Source organism: Protobothrops mucrosquamatus, unplaced genomic scaffold (assembly GCF_001527695.2).
Source record: "Protobothrops mucrosquamatus isolate PMUCROS unplaced genomic scaffold, P.Mucros_1.0 scaffold1543, whole genome shotgun sequence".
Classification (NCBI taxonomy): domain Eukaryota; kingdom Metazoa; phylum Chordata; class Lepidosauria; order Squamata; family Viperidae; genus Protobothrops; species Protobothrops mucrosquamatus.
In genome coordinates this window covers 136,022-144,331 of record NW_015387713.1, presented here as the reverse complement: position 1 = coordinate 144,331, position 8,310 = coordinate 136,022, and positions in this window count along the sequence as shown.

The following is an 8,310-nucleotide window of genomic DNA, read 5'->3' as shown; positions in this document are numbered from 1 at the left end:
CTCTTCTTTGGGGCAGCCCCTGATATATTGGAAGACTGCTATCATGTCACCCTCTGGTCCTTCTCTTCATTAAACTAGACATACCCAATTCCAGCAACCGTTCCTTATATGCTTTAGCCTCCAGTCCCCTAATCATCTTTGTTGCTCTTCTCTGCACTCTTTCTAGAGTCTCAACATCTTTTTTACATCGTGGTGACCAAAACTGGATGCAGTATTCCAAGTGTGGCCTTACCAAGGCATTGTAAAGTGATATTAATACTTCACGTGATCTTGATTCTATCCCTCTGTTAATGAAGCCCAGCACTGTGTTGGCTTTTTTGGCAACTGCAGCACACGGCTGGCTCATATTTAAGTGATTGTCCACTAGGACTCCAAGGTCCCTCTCACAGTTGCTATTATTGAGCAAGGTACCCCCTATACTATACCTGTACATTTGGTTTTTCTTGCCTAAATGTAGAACCTTACTTTTTTCACCATTGAAAAAGCTAGAAGAAAAGGGACATATTTTTTCCCATCTGGCAAAACAAAAATAAGCTAATGGAAAAAGAGATTTTTTTAAAAAAAATTGTTGTATGATAATACAGTTAAAAACAAACTTCTCCTGCAAATGAGGGTCAAACTAATAGCCAGCAACTGGTCCATGAGAGAAACAGACATTCAACTCAGCTATAGTACTGTCTGGGAATGTGTACTTAGAGCCTGTACATTATTGTGCACTATACATTATTGAGACTCTGGAAAAAGTACAGAGAAGAGCAACAAAGTGGCTACGGGAAAAACAAACCACCTATTTAGTGATCTGCCCTGCAGATCCTGATCAACCCTGAGTTACTGTTCTATTGGTAATACAGACATATACTTAAATGCAAGTGAAATCTCCCAACCATTGATTCTCCTTCATAAATAAATATAACTCCCAAAATGCAATAAATAAATAAATAAATCCCAACATTTGTAGAGTAAGATCTCCATGAATGGAGATGACCAAGGCTGGAAAGAGTAGAGGGAAGAGCAACAAGGATGATTAGGGGGACGGAGACTAAAACATATGAAGAATGGTTGCAGGAATTGGATATGGCCAATCTAGTGAAAAGAAGGATCAGGAGTGACATGATAGCAGTGTTCCAATATCTCAGGGGTTGCCACAAAGAAGAGGGTGTCAAACTATTTTCTAAAGCACCTGAAGGCAGGACAAGAAGGAATGGATGGAAGCTAATCAAGCAGAGAAGTAACCTAAAACTAAGGAGAAATGTCTTGACACTGAGAACAATGAATCAACTTGCCTTCAAAGGTTGTGGGTGTTCCATCACTGGAAGTTTTTAAGAAAAGACTGGAAACCATTTGTCTGGATTGGTACAGAGCTTCCTACTTGAGCAGGGGGTTAGATTAGAAGACCTCCACGGTCCCTTCCAACTCTGTTATTCTGTTACTCTGCTCTTTAACCAACAGCAGAAATCCTAAAGGTGATTCACATCCTTGCTGAGCAATCTGCCCTAACTTCCCTACCTAGTTTCCAAACTATAAATTTCTTCCTCGGTGGGGTGCAGAGAGGGGGGTTGAAAAGCCCTCCTATTGTCTAAATTCTAAAAATCCATCAAAATGCATTTTGCAGCCAGTTACAGATCCGCAGGCTATAGCAAGCCTGTTTTACTAATTTTCTTCTAAAAGAGCATTGGAAGAATATCTGAAGGATATATATATAGGATATATCTGCTCAACACTGTCGGTATATATATAGCCAAGATATTGCAATGAAGTTTGGCTTGGACCAATGTGCCACACTCACTATCAAGCAAGGAAATGCAGCGAAGACTGAAGGAATCAAGATGTCCCGTGAAAATAACATTGAGAATCTGGATGAGGAAGATTACTACAAATACGTGTTTATCCTTCAAGCTGACAATATCAAGCACACTAAAGTCAAGAAAAAAAGATTAGAGGTGAATACATCAAGAGAGTGAAGAAGATCTGAAAGTCCAAACTCAATGGAGGAAATATCATGAAGGCAATTAACACCTGGGCAATTCCAGTCATTAGATACACAGCTGAAATAGTGGACTGGACTCAAGCAGAACTAAAAGCAATGGATAGGAATATCAGAAAAAATAATGGCAATGAATCATGCCCTTCATCCACTCAGTGACATTGACAGACTCTATCTACCAAGGCAAATAGGTGGGGGTGGAATGTTGCAAGTACATCAGATGGTTGAAGAAGAAAAAATGGTTTTGGAAGAATATCTGAAGGACAGTGATGAAGATGCACTGAAGTTAGTATATCAGGAAGGCTTACTGACTACTGGAGAGACCAAACTGGCCTACAAGAAAGACCAAATGAAGAACAGAATAGAGGCATGGAAAGACAAAGTACTACATGGCCAGTACATTAAAAAAAATAGCTGGGAAAGCAGATAATAACAAGACCTGGCAATGGCTAAGAGCAGGAAAGTTGAAGAAAGAGACAGAGGGTCTAATTCTTGCTACACGAGACCAAGCCTTAAGGACAAATGCATACAAAGACAGGAGTAAGAAGAGAGAAACAGATAGCAAGTGCCACCTCTGCAAAGAAGCTGGAAAAAAAAGTGAACCATGTAGTTAGCTGCTGCAAGAAGATCGCACAGACTGACTACACATGACAACATGACAAAGTAGCGGCAATGGTGCCTTGAAAAATCTGCAAGAAATCTCACTTGCTTCTAAGCCAAAACTGTTGGGACACCAACATAGATAAAAAGTCATAGAAAATGAAGAAGCTAAATTGCTCTGGAATTTCAGGATTCAAAGAGACAGGCAGCTACCACAACACCCCAGACTTAGCAATTGTCAATAAGAAAGACAAAATAGTCTGGATAGTGGACGTGGCAGTGCCTGGAGAAGGCAGAATAGAAGAGAAAGAACTGGAGAGGATAACAAAATACAAAGACCTGCAAATAGAAGTAGAACGACTGTGGCAAAAGAAAGCAAAGATAATACCAATAGTAATAACTTGCCTTGGATGCAATCCCAAAAAATCTGGAAACCACTTGTACACCATTGGCTTTGACAAATTCAGCATGTCAATTGCCAATTTAGTTGGAATAGCTTACCTCCTGTGACAATACATTTAACACCATCAAACCAACAACATCTGCCTGTCCCAGATCCCGAGAAAGGACTCCATAGGTAGACAAATATGCCAAATCTAGTCTGAACATCTGGCTAACTGGGCAACCAGGCATAGGTCCACTGCATAGCTATGTCATGTTTCATCCGTATAAGTTCTAAGCATCATTCCTACACATGCATCATATCAAAAGAAGCCACTGAATTCAAGTCATTACTCTTTCCCTTGGCGGTTTTCATCATTGCTTTTTCACATGATGGACATCTGTCATTATTCATGTCCATTTCTCTCTTCAACTCCTTTCCATCAGCTGAAAAATCTTAGAACTCACTACAGAGACACTCAAATGATTATTTCAGGATCAAACAACACTCACCGTTGGCCTGTTCATATCAAGAAGGATAACAGAATATTAGAATAACAGAGTTGGAAGGGACCTTGGAGATCTTCTAGTTCAACCCCCTGCTCAAACAGGAGACTCTATACCACTTCAGACAAATGGTTGTCCAGTCTCTTTATGGTAGCCTCCAGTGATGGAGCACCCACAACTTCTGAAGGCAAGTCGTTCCACTGGTTAACTGTTCTAACTGTCAGGAACTTTCTCCTTATTTCTAGGTTCTCCCCATGATTAGCTTCCATCCATTGTTTCTTGTCCTGCCTTTGGGGGTTTTGGAAAAGTTGACCCCCTCATCCTTGTGGTAGCCCCTTAAACATTGGAACATTGCTATCATGTCACTCCTTGTCCTGTATTTCACCAGACTAGACATACCCAATTCCTGCAACCGTTCTTCCAGCCCCCTAATCATCTTTGTTGCTCTTCTCTCTACTCTTTCCAGCCTTAGTCATCTCCATTCATGGAGATCTTATGCTACAAATGTTGGGATTTTTTTTTTCATTTTGGGAGTTATATTTATTTATGAAGGAGAATCAATGGTTGGGAGATTTCACTTGCATTTAATTATATGTCTGTATTACCAATAGAACAGTAGCTCAGGGTTGATCAGGATCTACAGGGCAGATCACTAAATAGGTGGTTTGTTTTGCCCGTAGCTTCTTTGTTACTTCTTCTCTACACTTTTTTCCAGAGTCTCAATAATATATAGTACGCAATAATGTACAGGCTCTAAGTACACATTCCCAGACAGTAATATAACTGAGTTGAATGTCTGTTTCTCTCACAGACCAGTTGCTGGCTATTAGTTTGACCCTCATTTGCAGGAGAAGTTTGTTTTTCTAACTGTTTTATCCTACAACATATTCAAAAAAAAATTCTCTTTTTCCATTAGCATATTTTTGCTTTGCCACATGGGGAAAAATCAATTTCCCTTTCTTGTATCTGTGAAAGAAGCGTGTATACCTGCGCGTGTCTATATATTCCATCTTCAACCCTATGCAAGGCGCCCAAATCAACATGAACTAGACTTGAAAGGACCAAATAAATGGAGACTCTCCCAGAAGAAATATCTGAAGCTTCTATTTTGCTGCATTCCGATACCCGGTAAGTTGCAAAATATCACCCCATGCTTTGACAGGACGCCAAAACCCATCAAACTAGGACAATTGATCTTATTCCTCTCACAAAATGTTGTCATTTCCTTCAAAAAAACCCAAAAGAAACCTATGGACTAGATAGAAGCAAGGGAAGTACTCCTGGACTTACAAGAGTTCATTTTGTGATCATTCAAAATGACAACACGAACTGAAAAAGGCGGCCGATGACCCTTTTCATTCTTTAGAAGCGTTACGGACTCCTCGTTGGTCACGTGATCCAAATCCAGACACTTGGCCACTGACTCGTATGTACGATGGCTGCCGTGTCCCAGAGTCACGTGATCTCCTTTTGTGACCAGCAAAAATCAATGGGCGAAGCCCGTTTTCACTTAACCGTGTTACCGATTTGACAAGCGCAGCAATTCGCTTAACCGCTCTGGCGAGCAAGGTCACAAAATGGGGCAAAGCTCACTTAACAGCTGCCTCACTTAGCAACAGAAATGTGGGGCTCAGTTCTGGCCATTAAGTGGAGGACTACTTGTAATTCCACCTGGCCTAAGACACCTTCAAAGCAAGAGGTAGGTCTTGTAAAGACGCGCAACGTAGATGTATGTTCCTCAAAGCAAAAATTCTGCTCTCCACTCAGAAGGGAGCTAGAACGTCAAAGGGAAAAAAAATAATTACACCTGGCCTGTTAGCTTTTCAAAATATTATTCATACTCGGGGCGCTAAGAAGGATGTTGCACTTTGGACCTTTGCTATATCAACCGTTGCATCCAACGACTCCTTTCTTGAATCCAGCTCTCAAATTTATTGCAAACAATACGGCTGTCTTAAAAAAACAACAACCCTGAAACTTACCTTTCCTAGTGCATGGAAACCAGTTTTTTAAGAACCACTGTAGAGCATGGCTAATTTCAGCAACATGCAGAGGACGTGATGTCCACTTAAAAAACACAATCTGGACAATGGGTGTTTGATAGATTATATGTCTGTCGTAAAGAATGGATTTAGGGAGAGGTGTTTTTTTCTCCTCCTCCTCCTCCTCCTCCTCCTCCTCCTCCTCTTCTTCTTCTTCTTCTTCTTCTTCTTCTTCTTCTTCTTCTTCTTCTTCTTCTTCTTCTTCTTCTTCTTCTTCTTCTTCTTCTTCTTCTTCTTCTTCTTCTTCTTCTTCTTCTTCTTTGCAAAATTGTCACAAAATGAGAATATCTATGGAGATCATGGTTGTCCCAAAGGTGCTTTTTTCAAAAGGCAACTGGACTTTTCTTTGTTTTTCCTTGGAGACGTTTCACTTTCTCATCCAAGAAGCTTCTTCAGTTCTGAATGAAGAACTTCGCTTCTTTCAGAACGGATGAAGCTTCTTGGATGAGAAGCGAAACACCTTCAAAGCAAAACAAAGAAAGTCCAGTTGCCTTTTGAAAAAAAAAAAACACCTTTGGCACAAAATGAGATATATATATATATATTTTTTCATTGACTGGGGGCCTAGCTTTGCCTACCTTAGTTCCCATAACTTGTTTGGGGATTCATATTAGGTGGGCCTAGCATACAAATTAGCCTACACTGTTGCCCTGTAGATTTGCAGAGTCACCCCAATACACACAGGCACACAGACAACACAAACGCACACACTTTTCACGTATCCCTCCCACTTTCCTAGCCAGTTTGCCTGCGAGTACCACATTATCTGTACATCCAAGCCAGTATTCAGAGAACCGTGACAGATGTGGCTATTTCTCTTTGACGATGCTGCCCCTTCTGTTTAAAATAATCCAGGTAATGTAATTCTAATGCCTTGTTCCAAACCTTCTTTATCAAATTCTCACTGCTTCTGGTGGGTCTGAAATGTGCACACAAGCTCTCTCCCTCACACACGCGTGTACACATGTTTAACAAGATATTATTTTGCTACAAAAGATGAGAGAGCAACTGATGTTTAAAATAAACAGACTCTCCATTGCCTAATGGAGATATTATTTTCTTTGTTTACTTTTTCTTAAAAACCACACACACACAAAAGAAAACCTTTTTCTCTCTCTCTACTGCAGGCCAGGGCCTTTAATCACCATCCCAAAGACCTATAAGGAATTCAAATAAAGTCCGGTTTTATATTCATTAATTTGCAGGTGATAGTTTTCAGCAGCCCATTGTTTCTGGGCCGAAAAATAAATCCACCGAAGTGATATTGCGAAAGGCAAAAAGAAAAAGAAAAAAAAGAAAAGAAATTTTAAAAGCAAGCAGCAACCGACATTTCTAAAAGAACGGTGTCTCCTTCGGTGTGAACACAGTTAAGTTCCAATAACGAAGATTCCTTTCTTCTTTGTACACACAACGTACCTGTGTTTTCCCAATCTGTAGTAAAAGCTTTTATGCCCCCAGATGTTTCTGTAAGATTTCATTTAAAGCTAAGAAAAATTGCTTTGAGCTACACATTGGGTTGTGGTTTTGTTTTGTTTTTTTCCTTTTTAAATCCGATACCAGCTTTCTCGCAGTCTTTTTTCTTAAAAGAAAGACATTGTTTATTTGTTATTTTCAAACAACCACGCCGCCGAAGATAATGGGAGGAAGATAATGCAAAAAAACTACTTATCTGATTACACCTTGGCTTAATTAACCATAATACATTGTCCCTGTAAGTGCCTAAGAAACCTGCTGTCCTGTTCATAGTGGGGAAGTGAAACTGTTTGCTTTACCCATCCAAGACCATAACCACGATCTATACATCCAAGAGAGAAGTCAAACAAGCTAGCCCATTTTGCAATCATGATGACAACGATGATTAGGTTGATGGTAATATTAAAGAATATCCTATCAAAACAATGTGAACCAAGGCATTCCAAAATCAGGTTTTAGTAGCCAGAAGCATTGGGGCATGAAGGAAGACCAAGTGAATTCAAGGAACAATCCATTATCTAAAAAAAAAATTGGAAGGATTGCCGTAAAGTACATTTGATTCTTTTTTGTATTTCTTCCTTGACTCCCCCACCCTCTCCAAAAACTGTGTCAATTCTGTTGTTCCATGGAATAGATATGCAGATGGAACTCAGGGAGAAAAAAGATGCTTTTAAAATCTTTCTGGTCCACAAAGAAAGGATTATTATTATTTTATTAAATATCTATATATATTTATATACACACATATACACGCACATACATAGAAACATACAGAAAGAGCGCAGAGACCGAAGAGAGAGGGGAAAAAAACAACTACAACTGTCACAAACAAGAAAACACCTTTGATTTCCAGGTTTCCTCCATATCTGTAGTTCTTTTATTAGAAATGTTTTAGGAGAGAGAGAGAGAGAAAAAAAAGAGAGAAAGACAGCAGGAGCAGAAAGAACCCCCACCCTCCCCGAAAAGAGATAGATATTTTTATTAAGATTACGTTCAATAAAAAATGCTCCCCTTTGTCGTTCTTTCTTTTTCTTTCTTTCTTTCTTTCTTTCTTTCTTTCTTTCTTTCTTTCTTTCTTTCTTTCTTTCTTTCTTTCTTTCTTTCTTTCTTTCTTTCTTTCTTTCTTTCCTTTCTCTTTCTTTCTTTCTTTCTCTTTCTTTCTCTCTCTCTCTCTTTTTCTTTCTTTCTTTTTCTTTCTTTCTTTCTCTCTGCCTGGCCTCTGGAAACAAAAGATTTTCTTTCCCTAGCCTTCTCTGGAAGGGAAAGTCGAGCTGGTTGGGTTTTTGCCGGTAAAAGAAAAAAAAAAAAAAGGGGGGGGGGGGG